This window comes from Protopterus annectens, chromosome 8.part0 (assembly GCF_019279795.1).
Source record: "Protopterus annectens isolate FY-2018-M chromosome 8.part0, PAN1.0, whole genome shotgun sequence".
Classification (NCBI taxonomy): Eukaryota; Metazoa; Chordata; order Ceratodontiformes; family Protopteridae; genus Protopterus; species Protopterus annectens.
In genome coordinates this window covers 1,449,632,181-1,449,657,636 of record NC_056741.1, presented here as the reverse complement: position 1 = coordinate 1,449,657,636, position 25,456 = coordinate 1,449,632,181, and the positions used below count along the sequence as shown (strand labels likewise).

General features: G+C 39.6%; 1 long non-coding RNA gene across 1 annotated transcript; it reads left to right on the top strand.

Annotated features, from left to right (window-relative positions):
- Positions 1-6,272: 6,272 nt before the first annotated feature.
- LOC122809499 lies at positions 6,273-20,825 on the top strand. Its single transcript, XR_006365915.1, has 2 exons — positions 6,273-6,537; positions 16,680-20,825. It is a non-coding gene; the product is annotated as an uncharacterized LOC122809499 (long non-coding RNA).
- The last annotated feature ends 4,631 nt before the right edge of the window (positions 20,826-25,456 follow it).

Sequence of the window (25,456 nt, the reverse complement as noted above, 5' to 3'; positions counted from 1 at the left end):
AAAATTAGTTAGGGACAGGGCAGTGTACTCATCTAGTCAGGCTTACCCTAATTTAACTATTAGACTTCCAGTTTCTAAGAATGCAGAACCTAATGAGGCTTCCACCATGCCTGAAACAGAGCAAACATTTAGTACAGGTGAAGAAGGTGAGCTTCCTTCTACCTCTACGCAGGGAGTGAGAAGAAGCAACAGATTAAAGGGTACTTCAAAAGTTTATAAATAATAGATTTCAAAAAACAATGGGGGGGCCTGGACAACAAAATCAAGGCCAAGCCACAGCCACTAAAGAGAATGTTTTTTTAGGGAACAACCAGAGGAAACAAGGGGTGGCTACGAACCGGAGGAGATAAGGATAGAGAACAGTACCCTAGGTAGACCTAGAACTCCCCCACAAGGTCCTACCATTTATACCAACCTTAAAAAAGATTTTACTATCTACAATTTTTCTACTTTAGAACTAGATGTAGACTCTGTTGAACTATTAGCATTAGGATATACTTTTATCCCTAGCACATATGGAAATTTAGCAAAAACTCTTATTGATTTGAAATGTTACATACGTAAGTTGAATTTGAGAATGTTACTTAACAACGAGACCACAATAGATTATAACAAACTAAGGTTACCTAGTGTATTTAACCCTCCCATTCAACCCAATCTACTGCTTTTTGAGCAGATGTGTGAAATTGACATAAGACATCTTTTCACTGTTTCTAAAACAAATATGGGCTCTAGAAACATGAATATTTCTGACAACAACGCCACTGGTTAAATAGCTTGCGTTGTTTACGTTAGGTTTCTAAAGCCAGACAAGGGGTGGTTTGGTGGTCTTTGACGATTCCCAATACAAGGAGAAAATGCTTGAGATTCTTACATCCCAGGCTTGGGAAGTTTCCTCTTTAAATGAGGTTAATGTAACTCAAGGCCAGATAGGGGATACTGTGATCTTTTCCTTGCAGGCAAAATTGATTTAGACACATACAATTACATTGACATCATTACACCAAAGTTGCCTGTTATGTTTGGAATACCAAAGATACACAAAGACCATAAAACCCCCATGAGAGCATTAATAGACGGTAGGTCTTCTATGACCTACCCCTGTTCGAAATTAATAGACAACATTTTATCAAAATATGTGAAAAAATTTCCACAATCTGCAAGGACTCTTGGTCCTTTCTCCGTGACATCAACAGTATTGACTTCAACCCTGAGTTGAACTTCCTAACTGTTGATGTAGCGGATTTATATACATCTATTCCACATGATGAAGCAGTGGAATGGTTACAACTTTGATGGAAAGTTTAAACGCCCACAGGAGGAGATATACATAATCACTGAGCTCTTAAGCATAGTACTGTCTTCTAACTTTTTGTATTCGACCAGAAATACTACTTACAGAAATGTGGAATAGTTATGGCTCGCCTCTGTGGGGCGTAGCTAACTTGTTTGTAGCCTTTTGGGAAAAGCAGTTTATTCTATCCAATGAATCTATAATGCAGAACATAAAATACTACACTAGATTCTTGGATGATATATTTATCCTCTTTAAAGGAACTGAACCGAGGCACAGTCTTTGTTGATTACATAAACAACACTCACGGATTGGTTAAAATTTACATTTAATTTCTCCACTGTTGAAACAGACTATTTAGATGTGAGACTAACGAAAGACTTTACTGAAGGAGTATATTCTTCAAAAATTTTTAGGAAGCCAACATACTGCAACTCCTTCCTGCACTACACTAGCTTACATCCACCCAAACAGAAAAATCCATAGTTAAGGGTCAGCTTGTACGTGCAGGAAGAATGTGTAGTACTTTATGACTTTAGAACTGAGTGTCAGTTCCTTAAGGATTTATTTTTAAACCGAGGTTATCCTATTGAGCTTCTAAATGACCTCATTTTAGAGGTTGATTTCAAGAGAGTTAGTGGTATATACAAACCTTTGTTGAATCAAGGTATTGATGCCCAATTTGCTACTGCCAATCAATCAATAAATCAAAATGTTTCTACTACCTTTAGGAATTTTTCTTTGAGTTTTATTACTCAATATAATCTAAATTCCAATGATATTTGGGCAATATTTTTAAAAAACTGGCCATTGGTCATTAATTCAGTTAACCTTATTGAGAAGTTAGGGGAACGCCCTTTTGTTATATACAGAAGAAGTAATAATTTAAAAGAAATATTACAACTAACATCACATTCCCATGTCACAGCAAGGACTAGAGGCTCATTTAAATGCGGCCATTGTAATATGTGTAAAGTTATAACGACAGGTAACTCTTTCTTTGTTAGAAATATAAGGTACCAGATAAACCATAGGATATCTTATGAATCTAAATCGGTGGTCTACATTGCTTTGTGCAACTGTTGCCCATCGCTTTTATATAGGAAAACGAATCGCAAATTAAAAGAAAGAGTTTACCAACACCTTTACGCAATAAAAACCACTGCTGGAGAATGCTTTAGCAAAACATGTACATAATAACCCAGGGCACTCATTTAGATTTATGGGTATTGACCAGGTACCTTTTAACATTAGGGGTGGTCCTGTTGAAACCATTCTTGAATGTACTGAATTAGCTTGGCAGTTGAATCTAGATGCATTTAGACCTGTTGGCCTAAATGAGAACTGCAATATTTCATGTATATTGAAGCTGAAAAGTTATTTTAGGTAAATGTTTCAGACTTCTTCTTTAAGAACAGTATGTTACTGACTTCTTGTGTAGTAATACTGATAGGTTCTTTTGAAAATGGTTTTATATTACTAAAAGTACATTTTTACAATATACAATGAATGTATTCTTAATTTTAATACAAACAGTTTTTGTTAAGTACTTATTGGTTTGTTTTTAATTATGTAATTGTTTTTAATTAAGCTCACATGATTAGGTTTGTTTTGTCACTTCCTCTATGAGAGTATTTAAATGTTTTTGTTAGCTGTTTCCATTTGTATTTTCTTCTGATGAAGCTGAGGCAGGAGCCACGGCGAAAACGCTACTTTTTAAGAATAAAAACTTTTGCGTTAAAGAAGTTACTTTGAATTCTCAATTCCTTTGGTTAGAGTTGGCTTTCCGGCTACAAGGTTACTGTTTTCCAGTTTTTTGCACCAGTTTGTTTGCTTTTTTACTACCGATGATTCAGTCTTGGAAGTATGAAAGACAAACTGGAGAATGACTCAAATTTCTGAGATCGGATGGTTTCCAAATCCCCATGCAATAATAGAATATAAGATATTAAATAAATTTCTCAGACTACACAGTGTACAGAGGCAAAGGGCCATGTTTCAAAAGAGTTGCTCTCAGTGTAAATCTGCCCTGATTCAGAAAGACTTGATGTCAGTATCAGTGACTTACTTTGGTATAATGCCTATCTATAAACAGGCTTACACTGGGGGTTAGATTTCAAAAGACCTGGTCTCAGTGTAAGTGACCACTTACACTCAAAGCAAATCTTGTGGAATCAGGCCCTAAGTCTTTCAAAGGTTATGAAGTTATTGGGGTATACTGAACCCTGTTACCTCCCACAGTACTATGCCATTGTATTATACAGGTATATAAATGTTTGCCTGTAATAAACATTGATGTTTAAAAGTGTTTACACATTTGCTGTGTGTGTGTGTGTGTGTGTGTGTGTGTGTGTGTGTGTGTGTGTGTGTGTGTGTGTAGCTATATCTGTTTCTGTGTATCAGCAAGTATTTATTTGTTGGTATCAATCAGTATCTTACCCTTTTTTGTCAGGGGTGAAAACACAGAGGAAAAGTGTTTTTCTTGAAGTTTGAGGGAATTTAGTGTGCACTTACCCCCACCTCACATTTTGATACATGAGCATTAAAGTTAGTGATCCCCCCCCCCTGGACTGTCCAACATACTGTTCCTCAGAGGTAGTAAATTCTTGGACAGGTCAACACTGTGGGTTAGTAGTTAAGTTTTCTGCCCCTCTCAGCTCTGGGTCTTAGGTTGACTCCTGGCCTAGAATTACTCTTTCTGCAAAGTCTGCCTGCTCTTCCTATGCTTGTTTCGATTTTTTCCAGGATCTATGGTTTCTTCTTAGCACTCCAGTCTCATCCCACTTTTCAAAAACATGCTCTTTGACTGGATACTCTGGATGTGTGTGTGTGTGTGTGTGTGTGTGTGTGTGTGTGTGTGTGTGTGTGTGTGTGTGTGTGTGTGTGTGTGTGTGTGTGTGTGTGTGTGTGTATACATACATAAATACGCATAAACGAGAGTGAGAAAGAGAGAGAAACAGTATATATTTAGAGGGAGAGAGATTGCAATTTTACCTTGGCCTGTACAGTCCTGCTACTTTCTGAAAAGGATATGAGAATGACAAATTTAATCTCCTTTGACCCTCAGAGATTGTGGCTTTTTAGGCATAGCCTTCACATCTCTTGCATGGCTCCTGTCTGATGGAGAGAAGCAGACAAGTAAATATGTAAATGGAGTTAAGCCTCAAATATTTAAGTATGGGAAATTGCACATTCTGCCTTAAAACCACTGTACAATTGTTCTCTAAGCTGCACAACACAGGCTAACAGGGTAGTGGCAAATATAAAACATGGCAATCAGACTGTAGAAGGCAGGGTACAATGACATGAAAAAAGAAAAGAAAATCACCACAAAAAAAAAATGTTTTGCATTTTAGAATCAAAGTCACATTGTAAAGTGGTGAGACAGCTGCACTTGTCTGAGTGGCATGACCATCTGCCAGTCCCCAGATGCCATCCCCTCATTGTTTTGTTTTTGGAAGATACAGATACATGTCATCTGACTATGCTGCCTTTCCAAAATTGTGTTGTGCATATGCATAGCTCTGGAAGTAATGGCTACACACATAATTTTATTAATTTCAGCTGGATGCTACAGTAAGTGCTGTGGGCAGTTGTGGTATTTTATTGACATGCATGCAACACTGAAGTTGTGCAGAGCTGGTTAGGTTTTCCCTTCTCATCTCTGTGGTTTCCTAACCAAAAGTATCTTACCTGAACTTGTTAACCGTGGAATCCATGCTATTCAGAGTGTGACATTCACAGACTCTGCCCCTCTCTGTTGACGAGTATACTGGGATTTCTATCATTTTTACTTTTCACCAAATGCATTCATTGTACTCATAATTTAAAATATTTTTTTAGCAGTGAATAACAAAAAAGGCGTATGCTGATTTTGCATTAATCCATCTATCCACAGCCCCCTTTTTTTTCCATTTTTGCACAAGGGGTTGGGGTGTCACATCAACCATGAACATCATTTAGAATCAACATCAGTTATTAAAATAATGTATAAGCCCTTTGGCATATTTATCTGTCAACAATTATTTTCCAAAAATGTGACAATGTTTTACAGATGTTTTTAGAAATATGAAAATGGTCCATAATCTGTTCTTAAGCAACCATATGTCTTTACTTTTATTTTTGGCTCCCTCCCACATGACCATTAAACCTTGATCCTACTGGATATTGTTACTTCTTTGCCCCAATATCTACAGATGCCAAAAGGGGAGAAAAGAGCCAAGGACTGTGGCCAGAATACAGTAGCGAGTATATGATCTTTAGATGCTTCTAATTCCCTCCCCCTGTTGCCTTGAAGGCACACATAGCTCATCATCAGATGTACATTTCATGGCACAAACAAAGCTTGGCTTATGTGCAGTGAACTCCTTGGCAAAGCTCATGCCCCAAGTTTTGCTTTTGGTAAGTGAGAAGTATGTCTGAGGCTGAGCATCAGTTGACACCCTTGGGGTGGTACTTGTAGAATGAGTGAGCTGGCATCAGCCAATCATTCTAGCCCTCGATAGTTGACTCCTCCTGACTCCCACAGCACCTGAACAACTAGATGAACACAGATCATTTGGGGCATAGTCATGGCCAAAACCCCAACCCACAGAGATTGCTTTTGTTTCAGTTTTTTATATCATTGCAGTCGTGTTACTTTTTTCTGTTACTAGTCACTCTAATCATGACCAATATTCTTTTTTCATGTTGTCATTTATCGTGTCATACTCGCCTCTTCACTTGGCTTTTAAAATTATTCCTGTTGCATAACTGTCACTCTCCAATAGTTTATGTGCATTCTAGTGTTTCTTTGTTTTATACAGGCTAAAAATTACAATTATATTATCTCAAAAAATAAAGTGGCTTCTTTCAAGCAAAAGAATTAACACAAATTTTTAAAGGTGCAGCACATTTTTGTAATTTTATGCATAAAAATGAGAAGGAAATGTGGGAAGTGTTATCTTATTTTTTTTCCTTCTATACTGCTCCTGCAGGTGGTTCCAGGAAGTGAAGCTGACAAAGCAGGTTTGAAACCCCACGATATAATCATCGAGGTGAATGGACAGAACGTTGAGGGGTGTACTTCTGAGGATTTAATGTTGAAAGTAAAAGAAGGTGGGCCTCAGCTAACACTGCTTGTCATTGATAAAGAAGGATATTGTCACTTTAAGGAGGTTAAGAAGGCCATCACCATGGAACTGGAGATGAGAGAAGGAGGAGAGGCCCTGCAGGAGTATGAAGAGTGAGCTCAAGATTTTCAGGTGAGTTATGTTGTAGGCGTACAGTTTATATGACAAAGGGCAAGTAAGAATTCAGGTGTTTAGGCTTTGCAGCTCAAGCTTTTTGCAGATAGTGATGTAGCCCCTTGCACTGTGTGACACTGTAGCAAAAATTAAGTCTCCTTTATGAACTGTGAAACACGTACATCCAAAGTTTGTGCACTATGTCACTCTGAGAATGCAGATACCTACAGCCAGAAAATGTTGGGCTGCTCAAGTGAAAATCTATATAATTAATACAGTAAAATATGTTTGGTTGTGAAGAATGGCACACAGTTCTAAGCCAGACGCTTGACTACTGAGTTCAAAGCATTGATGGCACTACTGCCAAATTAAAAGATTCAGATAAAAATTTACCCTGGGCAGGTTTCAAGTCCAAGTCTAGCTTAAGTTCACATAGGCAAGAGTGGTGACCACGACCCTTAACGAATTTCTTTAAAGATTTTGACATCATTATATATAAGAAATGTAAATGTAATTTACACACCTTAGGAGAAAGCAAAAGTTAAATTCATGAATGAACGGCAGGTTAGGCAGCATGACATACAGGATTATGATCAGGTCTCTGATCATAACCAACTCATTATGTGTTCAAGACATGCATGCCAAGGAATTCACTTTGACAGTGATGCTAGAGAGCTGAATCTTGGCATCCATGTCAAGAACACATAAAAAGAATTAGGATTAGTGAGACCCGATGATAATTCTTTGTGCTCTCAGTTACAGAAAAAAAGTATAAGAGTACGTGACTGACTTCCAAAGCCTTTGAAGGCCGCTAAGACACTTTAGCACTTGTCATACAGACAGGCAGAAATGAAGTGCCCCTCTGAAGAGCAAACTGCTTTAAAAGCTGTTAGACACTTTGATCTGACACACTTTTTGTTTACAAATGTGGCAGAGTGAAGTATCTAACAGCTTTTATAGCTCTTTTACCTTCTGTCCACTGTCAATGCAACCGTGTGTGATTTGATCTTATCACTTAGAGGTGCTTCATTGTTAGTGATGTTCACTTTAATGGAAGCATAGCAAGCAGCTGTCTATAAAATCAGTGCCAGGGTCAAAGATTTTTAAATAACTTCACCTTGTCTGCAGGAAAAGCTTATGATACCTGTTTGGTTTTCAGCAAAGTATAAGGGTATTAGAAACTGGCATGCTTAGAAAAAAGTCAGATTGAGTGAATGAGAAAAATATTACACAGCATGGCAATGCACAAAGCTGAACATTACTAAAAACAAAAAACAATAATTGTTCAGATGTCAGCTGTAAAAATAAACTTTACTAAGCACCAGATAACAGACCATTTCAGTGTTTTCATCATATTAAATATGGTGAAATCTCTTCTGATGTTTAATGGCATGAATGTGCAAAACAACAAAAGTTATGTACTTACCATAATGATAGATCCTTTCATCCTTGTCTGTCCAATGCAACATATAAGTCCCTTAAGCCAACAGTCGGATCTGATGTGGCTGAGTTAGTTCTCCAATCCCATAATGCCCTGCTCCTCCCTAAATAGATAAGATCAAGTCTGACACCTGAGCCTAAGTGTAGTTGTACCGCCTTTGATCAAGGAAAAGGTCCTTCAGATCCTACAGACTGGCAGAGGGAAGGACGGTGGGTCGTCATATCAGACAGACTGGAATCCAAGGAAAGAGATCTGACAAAAGCTGTAAAAGTCACCATGGCTCTAGTAGAATGAGCTCTGGGCTCATTGGGCAAGGTTGTATTATGAGATGTGTAAATTAACTAGACAAGGAAATCTTGGAAATCTTCTTACCTGATTTGTTTTGTGTGAATAATACAAACAAGTTGCTCATCCTTCCTAAAAGGAGCTGTTTTGTTAAGGTTGAAACAAAGTTGCCTGTGTGCACCCAGTGTATACAAAACATATTCCTATTTGTTTTGGTAGTTTGGGAAGAGCACTGGAAGATGTATGGAGTGTGAAATGTTGGTCTCAGAAGCCACTTTTGGAACAAAGGAGGGGTTGGGCCTCAAAGTAACCCTATCCTTATGGAACACAATGTAAGGAGAAACAGAGAATAAAGTATGCAGCTCTGAAATCCTCTTAGGTGAAATGATTGCCACTATGAAGATAATTTTCCAGGATAAGAATTTTAAATTTGAAGATGCTGCTGGTTCAAAAAGAGGTTTAGAAAGTACTTCCAACACAAAGTTTAAATCCCATGAAGGAACTGGATCCTTTATGGGAGGCCGTAACTGGAAGGCACCTTTCAGAAAGGCTTTATATAATTTATTCAAAACCAGAGAAGAGTCCTAAAAGCCAATGTGAAAGGAGTAAATAGCTGCTAACCATTCCTTGATAGTGGAAAAGCTAGATGAAAATAAAATGGATAAAAAATATATCTACAACAGAAGCCAAAAAGGGTTCTGTGTCCTACCTGCTATGTGGCAAATTGTTGTAGAATACTTCTGGAAAGCCACAAGGATGAAATCTACCTCAGTAGGAAGGGATGCATTCCATGCCATCATTGGAATTGTAGAAACTAAGCTGTTAGATTCAGGATTAAAATGCCCAGGTGAGGCTGCCAGAACAGGTGAGTAATGAGATCTGTCAGCAGATCAAGAGCCAAGGGGCTCATTCAGGTAAGGTTTGAGGAGAGAAAATAATACCTGTCTGGGCCAAAATGGGGCTAAGAGATGACTGGCCTTGCACTGAATGGCTTTCTGTAGGAACTTGGTCATGAGTGGAACAGGAAGACAGGCATACAGTAACCTTGGAGGCCAATGATGAGACAGAACATTCCTGATGTTCTGTCCCTGTTGAGGGAGACTGGTAAAGCAACTGCAGCACCTGGTGTTCTGAGGAGTCACAAAAAGATCACAGCATGGTTTGCACCAGAGACTGAAAATCTCCTCTGCAATTGTTGGATTTAGGGATCACTTGTAAGAGGAGGTTCCTAATCAGCCTATCTGCAAGATCATTGTACTTTCCAGGGATGTGGGTTTCAGTCAGAAACCAGTGAGAGATCATTGTCTATTGCCACTCTGTAATGGTCTTGAGACAAAGCAGATAAGATCTGGTTCCCACTTGCTTGTTTATGTACCAGGCCACTGTCATTGTCTGTCTGGATGTTTATCACTTCCAAAAGAAGGCTGCCCTGTAGCTCCTGCAACACAAGGAGAACTGCCCTCATCTCCAGAGCATTTATGTGAACACAAGGCTCTGAACCAGACCAAAAACCTTGGACCATTTTGTCCTCACAATGCCCCTCCTACCCAAGACAGGATGCATCCAAGGTTACTGTTGTTACTGAGGAGTAGACCTGAAAAAGCCCATCTGCAGATATCAGAGGGGAGTGAAGCCACCAGTTGAGATGAGTTTTGCAAGACTGTGTTAGCCTGATGAGTAAAGACAGGGACTCCTACTTCTGAGAACATTTTGACTTGAGTAACCATTGTAAAATTCTCACATGGTAATGAGCAAACTGCATCATCAGACTTGATGATGCCTTGAGGCTCAATACCCCCAAGATCAACCATGTGGAGGGCAATCAAACTCCAAAAGACTTGTATCACGACCTTCAAGGAGGCAATTCTGTCCTGTGAAGAGTTGCAGTCATATCTAAATGGCAGTCCAGAAAGATTGTATGTTGAGAGAGAGACAGGCTGAATTTCCTCAGATTTACCAAAATGCCTAGGGAAGCACAAAGAAGAAGAAACTGAATTTGATAACCTCTGGATATTTATTTATATCTGTTTACTGCGGTAGTACACTGATCTTAGTGGACAATTTGCAGGCACATCCCAGGTGAAGATGATCACATAAGAAATAAACAAAACAAATCTGCATATATAGCAATATGCTAAAAAACAAATATAAATACATGTTTACAGATGTAAGAATATGCTACAATATTTAGTTCAAGAAGTAGTTTCCAATATAATCCCTCTTACCCTTTTATCTTGTGTTATAGCGAACCACGATTGAGGATAGAGGGATGTGCTTCCCCGACTGACTCTAGAATAGAGCTGTCAGGAAAACCTTCAGGGATTCTGGGGGTACCTTTCAGAAAAGGGACCATGGAAAACCTGGTTCTGTGGACCAACCCAGCCTCTGGACCTGTGTCTTTTCAAGTGGTCTCCTCTGCCTCAGCCACCTCCATCAGAAAAGGAATCATACTGATGCCTGGAGTTATGAAACCAGAGTGACTGAGGCCCCTGTTGGTTCTTGTTAAATGTGCAGGGGTCTCAAACTTCACTCCTATGGCAGAGAGGGTCTTGCCATCTAGCTCACCGTTCTGCATTCTTTCCTTCACTGTGGAAATAAGGAGGGTTGTTCCTTCAAAGGAAGCATTTGTGAAAGGTGCTTTAAAGTAGTCTGCAAAATGACACAAGTGCAGCCACATGTGGCATCTCATGGTTATTCCCACACCAGCTGCCTTGCCACTCCATTTGCTGCGTTACTCAACAGTATCATGGAGAGGTTGGTAATATTAGACATCTTCAACAAAGTGGCCCGAAGTTGCTTCTATGACTCTGGCTTAATGGGATCCTCAGAGTGGATAACACTTGTTGAGTGAGATCCCTCTGGAATCTTGTCATATGAGTGGTGTAGTTCACAGCTGAAATGGGAAACGAGCCAGAAGTATACACCTGTTTCCCTGTACATTGCCTGGGGCTTCTTGTTGGGTGAATGGATAGATGAAGTGTCTTCAAACAACTCTTTCTTGGTAGTTGTTGCAATTATAATGGAGTCTGCTGGAGGAGTATTTTTACCTAAAAGGGTTTATGTTTAGGAGGGTGTAAAATTTTCAGGCTTCCATGTAGCCATCTCACAGGTCAGGTTCCTGCAAACATTTCTTCACTTCCAATTCTACCAACTTTTTAGCATTGGAGACCGCCCAGGGTGTACAACTCATTCCATATGCCTCCAACAATACTGCCGTATCATGAGCAGGAGTTTCAGTTAACCAATATCCCCTCCATCATGTGAGTTCCAGGATCTCCCAGAAGAAAGTGTCCTTGCCAGAATTTTTGAGGGAACCCTCTCCATCAGCCAAATTGGTATCTGAAATGACTGACTCAGTTGGTGAGACAAGATGATTTCTCTTGTAAACTCTCTTCTTTGGCGGATGAGGGAATAAGACTTGAGTCTTCTGTGGATTGTCTTTGTACCAGGGTAAGATGTCTGGGGTCAACAGAACAAGTATGCCTTTGCAGATGTCATCCCTAGCGAGGGTCATAATGTGAACCCGAAGTTAGTGGAATTTGTGGATCTGCCTACTATGTGGTGAAGAAATGCTCCTCCCCAACAGTCAGAAAGATGCTCCAACCTCTAGGAGATGTGAAGACAGTGCATCCATGGGTGGATCCAACTCTCCAAGGGAAGAGTGTAAAAAGGATCCTGGTAGAATCTTTGGATCCATCTGAGTGTCTGGCACTGAGGAGGGGATTGGAGCTGAAGTCTCAAAGGCTGACATCTCTGATTGAAGCAACAGAGATGTCCACCTGAATCCTTGGCTGCAAGACTCTGATATCGGGTCCAACAAGGCTGGAATCTGATGAGTTAGATCCAAAACCCCTGAAGCCAATGACACATGATCAATAGCGCCCATGTCACAGGATTCATAAGCCAGTATGGATCCAAGGGAATAGAAGCCAAAGGGCGGACTTGTAAGGGTGCGTGGATAGTGGTAAAGTGGAAAGATCCAACCAGCTTTGAAGCTGATGGAGCTGCAATGACCTCCATCTCTGTCTGAGTCTTGAGAAACTTCTGCAACAGGTGATCAACTTCAGAAGCACTTTTATAAGATCTGAAAGATATTTTTGCAAGGGAAGAGGAAGGTCTTAAAGTTAGTCATTCTGTTTTCCTGGGAGAATCCTGAATAGTTATACAAGCTCCTAATTCTGAATACGGAGGAGGGGTGTAGACAGGGGTCTGAGCCACATGCTCTTCAATTCTTGGATCCTTGGGAGTCAACACTGGATATGAAGTCTCAGGAAGGTGCTTCCTTGACTCTGTCATTCGGTTTTGAGAGTTTATCACTATTTTTTTTTTTGCCTTAGCCCTAGCAGGGTCTGAATCCAGAGGAAGAAGTCCTTTTACTATGAGCTTATTCCTCCTATCTGAAAGTGCCCTGGGACTAAAGGCAGCATGAGGATCTTGAGGGTGAATTCTGTGCCTGCATTTCGTACACTTTTTTGGTACTGGTAGCCTTCTCCATTTCACATGCAATTCTGGGTAAACACCAACCAGCAAAAATCTGATGCTGTACAGAAGTTTTAGAACAACTACTCAGCTCTATTAAGTTTATAAGCTCTATCAACTCACTAACTCTATACTCTAGCAATATTAAAGGCAAAATAAGACACAAAATAGAAGGCTATTCTAAATTAGTCAAAAGGGTAATTAAATAAGAAGAGCGTAGGTCGTCAGCCATCTCAAACTATCTTACCAATTCAGATGCAGCGAAAGGACTAAGAAGAAGAACAGGGTTTGTCTGCTACCCTAAACTATCTACCAAGTCAGACAAAGCTAAAGTACAGTATCTAGAATACTAACTAAAAAGCTACACACAAAAAGGCAGAACCAAAATGGCTCAATAACAAAGAACAGAAGGACTAAATAATAACCTCCCAAATATGAAGGGAAATAACTACAATCTTATAGCAAATTCTTAGAAAAGCTGAAAACAGAGACAAAACAAGCCCAAAAGGCCACAAGAAACAATAACAAATAAGAGGAAGAGCACTTATCTGCCAAGACTAAGCTTGCGACTTTAAAAGGCAGCAAATGAGATGTGAGCTAATAAGGGAAGAGCAGGGCATTGTGGGATAGGAAAGTTTGGAAGAACTCAAGGCTGGAGCACTAAATCTGCTGGATCAGATCTGAGAGGGGTCTCGAGGACCCATATGTTTTATAAGAAAGACTGGATAAATAGGATCAGTCTGTTGGTTTTACAGCAGGCATCCAAGTGAGTTTTTTTTTTTTTTTTGTGTGTGTGTGGATAAGAAAAGAGCTAAGAGAGAAGAGTGCTGCTTCTGTATATTTATATTTTGGTTCAGACATGTAAAAAATTATATATCTGTACCAAGAAAGGAGCAGGAGCTCTGAAAGAACCCAGGCAGTAAACAGATGTGGAAGTACCTCAACATACAAAGTTGCCTATCTAACAATCCCCCCCTCACTCAGTACACAAATGAGAGCAAGTGTCACCTAGTAAAAGTTAAATTGTTAATGTTGGCTTACTGTTACAAAAGATAAGTTAGTCACTTGCCTGGGTTCAGGAAGAAACTCAAGTGCCAGAGAAGGGGTGGACTGCATGCACAACCACCTACTGTCTTTCTCTAGGGAAAGCAGATTGGTGCTGATACAAGTATAAGCCTCAAAGTCAACTGGTATATATACTCAGCTTCATGGGAAGAAGTATGTCAGCCATCACTGACTTGACATTACAATACTTGTATTGCTTGTCAATGCCCTACTGCTGAAATAAAGCAGGGGAAAACACTCAAATGTCTTCAGCTGAACAAAGGAGGGGTGGTAACCTACGGGTCTATATTATATCCTCGAAGAGACGTTCCATCGAAAGCCTCTTCATCGACCCTTAAACCATGAAATCACAAAACAAACGTTCATATCAGCAATTTCTTTCCCTGGGAAAGAAATCAATTGGCCATCCCTGTCAGTTTGCCGTTTTCCCCACTGTAGTGCGATCTCGGATTTGGTATATTTAGTTGGGGGGGGGGGTGTAAAGCCCCCCCCCCCACTTTGTAATGTTTGTAGTGATGTGTTTTTCATTTTAGGGCAAGCAATTTCTTTTCCAGGGAAAGAAATCACTGATGTGAATGTTCGCTGTTTTGTGATTTTGCAGTTTACCGATTGATGAAGAGGCATTCGATAGAACATCTCTTTGAGGATATAATATAGACCTGTAACCTACTGCTTTTGATGGGTTCCCATACTTGTACATTTTGACCTCTGCCAGAGCCATCCACATCCAAACTATTTGTAAATGGTTTACATTTACCAAGTCACACCACAGTATCTAGAAAAGAATATTCATTCCATAAGGGTGAGTTCATGGTAGGATTCTGTGAGAATGTGTTTAATGCAGTATCATCTCAGGGGATCTAGAATGTAGTAATACACTGCAGGTATGATATGCAAGAAGCATCCTTAGGAAACAAATTATACAACACAGCAACATGGTCAACCATCAATTACTTATCTGTACCCTAAGAACGTTCTCATTAAATAATTGTGCAATTAAATGGTTCCAATCTTATCTATCCAGCAGACAACAAGCTGTACTATGGTAGTACGCACTATCTACCCATCTTCCCATTACACTAGGTGTTCCCCAAGGTTCCATACTAGGACCCTTCTCTTCTCTGTCTTTATCAATGATCTACCCGCAGTCACTTCCAAGGCTACTTGCATTCAATAAGTGGATGACTCCACTCTAATCTGTGCAGCCTCCTCCATGGCTGATCTTATGACACTAACCCAAAATACTTTTAATGTTGTTGAAAAATGGTTTGCAGACAGTCAGCTTATCTTAAACCCTAACAAAACTAAGCTGCTTATTTTTCCTCCACTTGCAAGTCCTCGTCTGCATTCTTTTACGATAAAATCCAACAATGGCACACTGATATCCCCAGATGCGCACACCAGACTCCTAGGAGTCACAATTGATTCTTCTTCTTCTTTCAGCTTTTCCCGGTTAGAGGTCACCACAGCGGTTCACCTGTCCACTCATGATTGGCAGTGGAGTTTTACAGTGTTGAGTTGCCAGCCCGGCCCCCAACCTTCCACGGAAGGCACACACACACACACACACACACACACACACACACACACACACACACACACACACACACACACACACACACACTCATGCCTAGGGCCAATTTAAAGTATCCAATCCACCTACAGCATGTCTGTGGGATGTGGAAGGAAACCGGAGCACCCAGAGGAAACCCACGGAACCACAGGGAGGACATGCAGACTCCGCACAGAAGGCACCCCAGCCGAGGATCGAACCGGAGAACCTCTTGGTGTGAGGCAGCAATGCTAACCGCTGCACAACCACAGCCGCCCAGGAGTCACAACTGATAATACCCTAAAATATAATACCCATGTCAATCAAACTATCAAAACCATTAACAAAAAAACTAGGCTCCCCTCTATAGAATCAAACCTTTCCTCACTCCACTTGCCAGAATTTCTGTAGCTCGATCCCACTTACTGTCTACTCTTCTCTATGCCTCCCCGCTATTCACCAACTTGAATAAAACCACTCTTAGCAAACTCGCTAGCTGCTACAACCATATTGCTAGATTTGCTACGAGTATGATCTATAGAACACATCACTGCCTCAACTTAACTCAACTAGGGTGGCTTGAATGGACTAGTCTACTGCAATACAACCAACTGATTATCACCCACAAAGTTCTTAATCACCTTGATAAGACACTTGCACTAAATAAAATTATTAACCCCTGCAGTAGCCTAAGGTCACTTCGCTCTATCAATAAACTGCTGGTTCAAACCTCCAAAAGCAAAAATGTGGCTGGGGACTCTCTATTTGCTAACTCTGTAGGCAATATTTGGAATCCTCTTCTTGCTGAACTCACTCTCGAACCCTCTCTAACCCAGTTTAAAAAAAGTCTCAAACTATACTTTCAAAGGCAATGGCAATGTGCATGTTCAACACCTGACTAACCCTACTCACTGATAAGGATACCTTGCCTAGTTAAATCTGTCAACCAGTCTCTAAATTGTACAAGATCTTACTTTGTTGCTTGTGAAACTGTGTGAAACTCTTACTTATCAAGAGTTTGTAACTGCTAAAATCCCTATATGTGTTAAACTGCTGGTTACCTAATCTAATTGTATACCATGTTTTTAAAGGCATGTAATCTGATTTTGTGATTTTTCTAAAAGACTGTAAACTATGTTTTCAATTTGTATCTATTACTAATGTAACTTATAACTTGGAACTTTTCTCACCGGGCCTCCGCTGAATATGGACATATATCCAGTCGGACTATCCCGGTAAACAAATGTAAAATAAATAAATAAATAAATGTTTATTCTAAAATCAGCATTTGTATCATAAAACTGGATTTGAATTAATTTTGCCATCTCTCCCTCACAGGTTTTCAAGCACAAATTAAAAAATTAATTTGTTCTTGTTTAAGAACACATAAAGACTGTGCGTGCCATTTAAGTACCAGCGTTATAGAGGTGATGGATAATTCAAGGAATTTTCTTGGAAATTTCATGCGAATGAAGCTGATCTGCAACACAACCATCTTTAAAAATTGTCAGTATCCTGTGGTTTGGCATCTGTGCTGCACTGATCACTGAAACTTTCATATATGTATGGGTTTAGATTGACATGCCAGAACCAAACCTCACCACTGTTAATCCCTGAAATGCAGGAAGTCTGAATCAGATAAAATTGTAGAATTGACAATGAACTGTGAACCACGTGGATGAGTACTTTTTTGGCCATGTATTACAAAAGAGTTGGGAAACAGTCAGCTGGATTTCCAAAAACATAGGATACTCATCTGCATTTAATAAATCAACCTAATTTCATACTCTTTCTTCCTGTATACACTTTAAATATTGTAAGCTTTTTTTTGGTGGGGGAGGAGGTATTATTATGTGTATTAGTGGAACTTACAACTTTGAATAATTATTGTCAATTAATTTTTATATCCACAGTTCACATCTGGGTGGTATCTGGATGACTGAGCAAGATCTACTACTTTGAGTTCTCATTTCTTCACGGATCAGTAACCTACTCCAAGGCTGTGCAATCTCAGCCATGCAATTCAGAGAATCGGTTAGACTAGGTTATGTTAACTAAGAGGGTGCATGGGGCTTGCCCTTCTTATCACCAGAGGCCATAAGTGTTCTTATTCAGGTCCCAGACCGAATCCAGTAACAGATTAATTTTTTTGTATGATTAAGCACATGAGTACATCCCATCAATGGCACTAAACTACTGATGCCACCTCCTGACATAAACCTATTATGTCTCACCCAGGGTGGGGCAAGGGTGGCAGCTATCCCAGGTGCAAGATGTCAGGGAATGCAAGCTTCATTACCAGCATTCTGTTTCTGAATGCCAGTAATGCATTTATAGAAGCACTTTAACACTCCAGGTGTGGTTTAGTTCATTATCGACATTCAGAAACAAATGTCAAAAATGCATTTTCAATCATGGCCAAAGCATTCAGTGCGCTCCCTGTTAGCTGGTTAGCTGTAGCAAGCAGCATTTTACACTTGCAGCAAGTGGTTTGTTAAGTTTTAAGGTAGAGAAAGCTTTATTGGACCTCAATTTAAAGAGGGACAACAAGATTAGGGAATGGCTGTGGGTGCCAGAATGGCTATCTACACCTCTGCCTAAAAGAATATATAAACAGTATGTCTCTGTCTTCACAGGCCTCATTTGTGTTATATGGACCAGCCACCAATTCTCTTGCCTGTAGCTGTAAACCCAACCTCACCACATGTGTTCATCTTCCATGCAACTACCTGTATTGCATATGGTACAGCCATGCCTTGATGAAAGTGTACTGCTAAACCCCACATCATGAAGACTAATGTAATATTCCACTGGCTCACCATCTGTCTCTTCTAGATTCATGGAGCTGTTGTGACTTATATAACGGAATTTAAGTGCAATCTTTTCTGAGCACGGTTGGTAGGAATAATCTGGCATTGTAAGGAGAGATGGAACACATTTCTGGTGGTGTGTTTCCATAGCCCTGAGGTTACATTGTTCACCTCAATCTGAAGTTACATTGTTCACCTCAATCAGATAACACCAATGACAGCAGGAGATTCTTCAGCTCTAGTATGTTATTTTCCCATGGTGTAAACACTGGGGCCTCTTGCTGGACCCAGTGTATGAGTGGGCACTGTGAGGAACTTCAAGAGTGTGATCTAAACTTTATCTTACTGCAGCACAGATTATCAGGGTCTTAACACAGACCTTGGCCTACCATTTGGCAAGTTTGCTTGTCTGCTGGCCCCTTCACTTGATCATCAAACAGTAGCTCTGACCTTTAACACACAGGCATGTGAGATCCCAAGGCCCCACATGAACCTCCCCTGTCAGACGTCTGAATAAATTCATGGCAGCCCATGTCACAGCCTGTTTATCTTCTTTTGGCTATAGCCTTTTCATCCCTTATATCCATTATTATTTTCAATCAAGCAGTAACACTGTTTCTAAACCAGGATCACCTTGTAGTTAATGTTGCTACCTTCCAGCTGCACTTTCCTTTGGGAACAAACACCAGGGTTTCATTTAGTTTCCAGTCCTGAAATCCCACTCTCTCCCTTCAGGGTGGTTTGCCCCTTTAAAGTAGATTCTACCTTGAAAACACTGAGTGTTTGCTGAAACTCAGCCATCTGGTATTTCCTTGCTCTGAGGTCTGTTGAGGTGGAATTTATGACCAACATAAAAGAATAGCAAATGACCTTCTGCCCATTCAGTGGCCATCCATGGCATTCTCATATTTCCTCTGAGAATGCTTTGTGCAAATGAAAAATAGAAAGCTAGGTGCAGTGATTTGTCCAGTGATCTCCACAGTGTTCCACCCAAATGTTACCTCTGGTTTCCTAACTGATACCATTGTACAGCATTATGCAGAACTTTCTTCCCAGAGTTACAGCCATACGTTGTTTAACCACCAGATATTCCAGCTTTTACTGATGCATTACTTGTTTTCATATTGCAACCTCTTTAACTGGATCTTCCTGTATCAGTTTCTGCTAAGTATTATACCCTGAAACATTCCAGTCTCCACTTCAGCAGCTGTAGTCTGAAATACTGCTCATTCAAACACCAGCTGCACACTGATATACTGGTCTGGTCAGTACTGCATCAGCTGAACTCTAATATACTGACTACTAATGCAACATTTGTACCCTAATATACTGTCATCATTACATCAGATGTAACTTGAGCTATACGTCGCTAATGCAAAAGCTGCACCTCCTTATACTGAATTGTTCTACAGTGGCTATACCCTAAACTGCAATGGTTTCTAGTGCACTATCTGCACCTAGATATACTATTTTCTTATTACAGCAAATGTACCTTGATATACAGATGTCTAATGTACAAGCTGAACCCCAGTATATTGATTTAGTGGTTCTAATGTAACAGCAGTATCATGATAAAATGGTGTCCAATGTATCAGCTGTACCCAGCATACTGACTGGTACTGGACCAGCTGTACACTGATAATGTGATCTCTAATGCTCCAACTACACTCCAGAATCTGGCTGTTCTTTCAATGGCTACTGCATCAGCTTCATTCTGAAATTTTGCTGCATCTTCTGTATGGTACCAGTACTGTAGCATTCAGGGCTCTGCTGCATCTCCTGTCTAGCACCACCACTGTGATGTCCAGGTTTTTCCTGCATCTCCTGCCCAGTATCTGTACTATGCCATTCATTTATTCCCTGCATCTCCTTCTCAGTATCAGCACTGCAGTGAGAAATGCCCAAGTCCCATGTGAATTCCAGCTTCCCAGAAAGATGAATACATTCATGGTAGCACCTTCTGCAGCCTAAAATTGCCATCTGCTGCACCTTTTGTCACTTACATTCTGGTGTCTGCTACATCTGCTATAGGAGCTGCTGCCCGATAGGCTGGTCCCTACTGTACCAGCTGTGCTCCGATACACCAGACGCTGCTGTATCATGCATCTTCTAGGTGTGACGGTCTCTATTGCTCTAAGCTTTACTTGCGTGACAAACTGGCCTGCCTCAGGGTTTAAAAGCATAAGACAGATGATTCCCAAGAAATTAGAGCACATCAAGTTGCAGTAGCATTTTTCAAACAACATTTTCTAGATGTAAACATGAGCTCACCCTATACAGTGCTTGTTTGTTTTGGATGAGGGAGCTGTAGCCACTGTCAAAAATCAGCTCAAATAACTGACTTACAATATGATTTAGACTAGATTAATAAGTTATATGTAGAAAACCTGGGTGTGATTCCAACAGCCTTCACTTGGGTACTGTGTTACTAAGTAAATCCTTAAAATAACCAGTGTTCCAGGTCACCTTTGAATACTGGTAACTGTAGCTAATAGGTCTTACTTGGTTCCTAAAAGGCATAAAATAAATGAAGGAAATGAAAATTAAAATAATACATGCTATCTTTTTTGGAATATATAATATTGCAAACATTTAAACTGTAAATCTTAAAAGAAATTGTCAAGACTGTCATGCAATAAAGTTTAATAGTGTGATACTATTATGAAAACGGAAATGTTTGTGAAGCTGTTGTTATCTGTGTTATTAAGAAGCCTAGTAGCTGTAACACATAGGGGTGACACTTCCTATGGATACAGTAAAATAGTGTCACTAAGACAATCTTTTAGCTTAGAGTCAGAAATTTGCAGCTTTTGTCCATCATTTTTGAAGTCCAAAATAACAATGATGAATATTTAAAGTTGGCTTTTATCACAGAAGTGTATGTAGCACAAGCCATTAGGCTTTCCTTCTGCATACTCAAGTACAGATAATAGATTTAGTTTTTCCTTTTCCTTTCCTTTAACAGACTTTATCTCTGTATGCCCTTGGCGGTAACCCAGCAATGTTGCTCTGTCAGCAGACTTAAGTCAGAATCTATTTTTCCTCACCATGCAGTAGAACTGATTATCTTACTTTTACTTCTGTACTTTGAGGCTTTGACTTTTCTTATTTCATGAAAGGAACTGCTTCTTGTTTTCAAAAGGTGCTTCCTCTTTTCTCTTACTCCATTCTTTCAAGCTGAGTAATAGACATTGGTCTGTAGCAGTATCAATTCCTTTTCAGTCCACTGTAGTGATGAAACTACTGGCCTTGCAGCCCAGGTAGTAAAACTGTGAGCTTTTCTTCTCTGCAGATTTACTAGTTTGCTAACCAGGTAGGGAATAATTCCTTCACTGACTCTTTCAAACTGTGACCCAGATTACTTCACTGCTTCCAAAGAAATAGTCAGTTCCTGTTTGGCAGTGAAATCATTTCCCTAATGTGCTTAAAAAGGGCAGTGATCATGGCATCCCTTGCCAAATGTGATGTTTTCTATCCCTGCACTAGTCTATTATGAAGAAATACATGTTTTGCTGCAGCTAAGAGGGATGCTACTTTCCAATTTGATACTGATACTGACACCTTATTTATTCCATTTAAGTACCCATGCAGTTTGCCATGAGACAGTATCTAGTCCCTGACGCTTGTTTTTTTACTTTCCTTTGAACAATATCTACCCTGCATACAGCTTCTGCACAATGCAGCCTCTATAACTAAACATAGTTTTTGGAATGAGCCATCCTAGAAAATCATACCTCTAAAATGTCCAGATTTTTGCAGAATATCCAGATTTTTGCCTTGTATTTTTGTTTATAAAATTTGTGGTTTTTGCAGAATATCCAGATTTTTGCCTTGTATTTTTGCTTATAAAATTTGTGGTTTTCTGGCACATTACTAAAGATTTAAGACATACAATTAAGTTTCAGACTTCACACCCTTTAGAAAATACATGCTAATGCAAAACCTGTTATTCTAGCAACTTTCTAAGTTTATAAGAGCAATATTTAAAATGTGTCCCTATTTTGGGGCCTTTGTCTCCCATTATTTTAGGATTTGTACAGATTTTTGTACTAAAAGGTTGGGAGGGATGTAGAAAATGTTTACAGGGTGTCGCCATCTCATTTTTCTTTACTTATTACAAATATGCACATATAAATGCAAGCTAGTAAATGATGATGAATTAGTAACAGTGCTAAAAATTTCACAACAGTTACAATGCAACAGCAGCATTAATACTAATCAGTAGCGTTGTCGCCTCACAGTAAGACGTTGTCCGGTTCGATTCTCAGCAAGATCGTCTTCTGTGTAGAGACATGCATGAATGGGCGTACCTTCGTGGAAGGTTGTGTGTCAGGGCTGGCAACTAGGCACGTAAAAATCTACTGCCAATCATTAGCTGACCGGAGTTCCATTGTGGTGACCCCTAACCGGGAAAAGCCGAAAGACACAACAACAACAAAAAGTAACACTGTTATAGACTTTAAACTGTTAATTCTGTGTGTGATCTGCTTATAGCTGGTGTAGTTCCATGTGCAGCATACAACACAGATAACTTTCCAAAAACAAATAATTTTAGAAAATGGAAGCATACATTTATTAAGTACTCATCTCATGGCCCATCCTTTTAGAAGCATAAAGACTTAACAATGTGTCAATATCCTTTCCTCCAAAACAGATCACAAACCAATGGAGGCATTTCAGTTTTCAGATTCATCACCACTGTAAGGAAAACATCACTGTTATAAATTAGCACTGTGATTTGTACTAAATTTTCTAAGACATTCAGTTTGCTTCTGACTTGTCTTCAAGCAGCTTACATAACCAGCTCTAATGATTCAGTACAATCTTCCTTTCCGCAATGGCAGAAAACAGGAAATTCCCCTCACTCTACAAAAAGCAGGAGAATATCTTCAACATAATCTTTACACAGCACTAAAGTTTAGATGCAGACAGTTCAGTTTGACATAACAGTAAACTGAAAGCATTTTACAGTTAGTAAGTCAGAAACACAAGCATTCAAATATAGTAGAGGCATGAAGAATCTTCAAAACAGAACATAAGCACCTGCAGTCATAAAAATAAGAGGGTTTGGTACTGTGCAGACTGATAATACCAGTTCCAAATGTGACGGAATCTGACCAGAGCTGGATTATTGTTAAATGGTGCCCAAGGTAGGGTAATGGCATGGGTATCCTCCACCTCCCCAGCCATACCAGCATCCCATTACTTGGCTGCCTCTCCCCATTTACCATAAAACACTGTTCAGACCTGTCACAGTGTGTTTATACTATTTTTCTTTATTTTTACAACCACAAATATTTGGATTTAATTTTTTTTCAGCTGTTACAGTTACACTGGAAACAGATTTAGTAGTAGCAACAGTAAAAATTATCTTCCCATTGAAACTCACATTTATTGAAAGTACATTGAAAGCCATTAAACTACAAGAGACATTCTGTGATTTATAGTCAAATTGTTTATACTGAAGCACTACCTAGGGCTATGTGAGGGCTGCAGGGATTTAAAGACATGTAATGCACCTGCTGATAATGTGAGCCTGGGATAACCCATTGGAAGTAGGTCTCTATTTTCAGGGGCAGACTAGGAGTACTGTCTGGTGAAGTGACTTGGTTAGAGTCACGAAGCAGACAAATGAAAGCTGCGGGAATCAAACCCTGCACTACAAGAATTAGCTTGTTAACAACTCATAGACTTACTCAGCTGCAGTAAGTTGCAGGCAAACACTGTTGTACCCAAAAACAGTGCATTTCGCACCTAAGTGCCTGTAAAGCAAGCTAAATTAAAAATGTATTCAGAGTTAAAATATTAACATTAAACCTGCAGACTTTATACTATTCAGTTTATTCAAAACCAAATGATAAACACCCTGCCGGCAGTAAACAAAACAAGGAGAGTATTATTTATTTATTATTTATTCCAGTTTGGTGACCGGGGAGGTCCACTGGGCCAAAGAGACCATTTTCAGTGGAGGCCCGGGGAGAAAAGCTCCACAATACAATGTTACAAGACATAATAATTAGACATACAAATAAAATTCAAAGCTAAGAATGAGTTACATAAAAAGAACATTGTGTCAACCTACAACTTTAGATCACATTTTTCAAAGTACAATTAGAATTCAAAGAGAGAAAAAATGATTTACATACAAAAGGTTGAATTATTTAAATCGTAGGAGGTAAGCATTTAAGTTGGTAGACTACCTCCCGCAAATTCCTTCAAAGCAGTAATTCAGTGACATTTGAAGTTAAGGAAAGAGTCTAGGAGGATGAAAGGAAACATTGTATAGGGTTAGCAGTAGTTGTTAGTTACCTTGGCAGAGTGTGACCAAGAGAGAAATATGAAGGTAATGAAGGTTAGCCAGGAGAGAAGGAAGGGGGGAGTTTGGGGGGTATAGAGTGAAGTGTGCAGTTACATTTTTGGTGAGTATGCAGGTAGGAGAGGAGTTGAGTTTTGAAGGAGTGTAGGTTGTCACAGGTCCTCAGGACAGAGGGAAGGGCATTCCATTTTTTAGCAAGGGAAAAGGAGAGTAAAAGCTGACCAGATGGGCGTTTGGGTTTATGGATGGAAATAAGGTTTTGGTTAGAAGATCTAAGGGGTCTGGGGGGGGAGTAAGGTTGAAGAATATTGGATAGTGCAGGGCAGAGGGTGGGTTGAAAGATTAACCTGTGGGCTGAGACAATTTGGAGGTAGTCTAGTTGATTTGGGAGTTCAAGCCACTTTAGAGTTTGTAGTGATGTGCAGTGATGAGAGAGGGAGTTTGCCTTGGAGGCAAATTTTGAAATTTTATTGTAGCATACTTCCAGTTTGGAGGTTAGGGTAGAAGATAGATTTGTAAGCAGAGGGGCGCCATATAGAAGAGATGGGAGGAGGTATGTAGTGGCTAAGGTATGACGAGTAGAGGGGGAGAGGAATTGATTATTTCTGTATAGCAGGCTGAGTTTTATATGGGTTTTTTTTATGTTAAGTTGGATATGGGTATTGAATTTTAAGTGTTCATCGATTGTGACACCTAGGAGTTTAGCGGAGGGAACGGTGTTAATGCTGGAGTTGTTAAGGCAAGAAATTTGAAATTAATTTTTTTCGGTAGTGTTGGATTTTGAGTGGGTGAAAAGAAGAATCTTAGTTTTGTTAGCGTTAAGTGAGAGGTGATTTTCGTGCATCCATTTTTCCGTGGTTGTGAAAGTGGTTTGCTTTAGAGATTAGAGTTCTCTAAAGCTGGAAGCTTTAAGAACAGTACTCAAAGAACAAGGTTTGTATGATGATAATTTTACATCAGTGTCCAAATTCCAAAAGGTTACTGTGAGT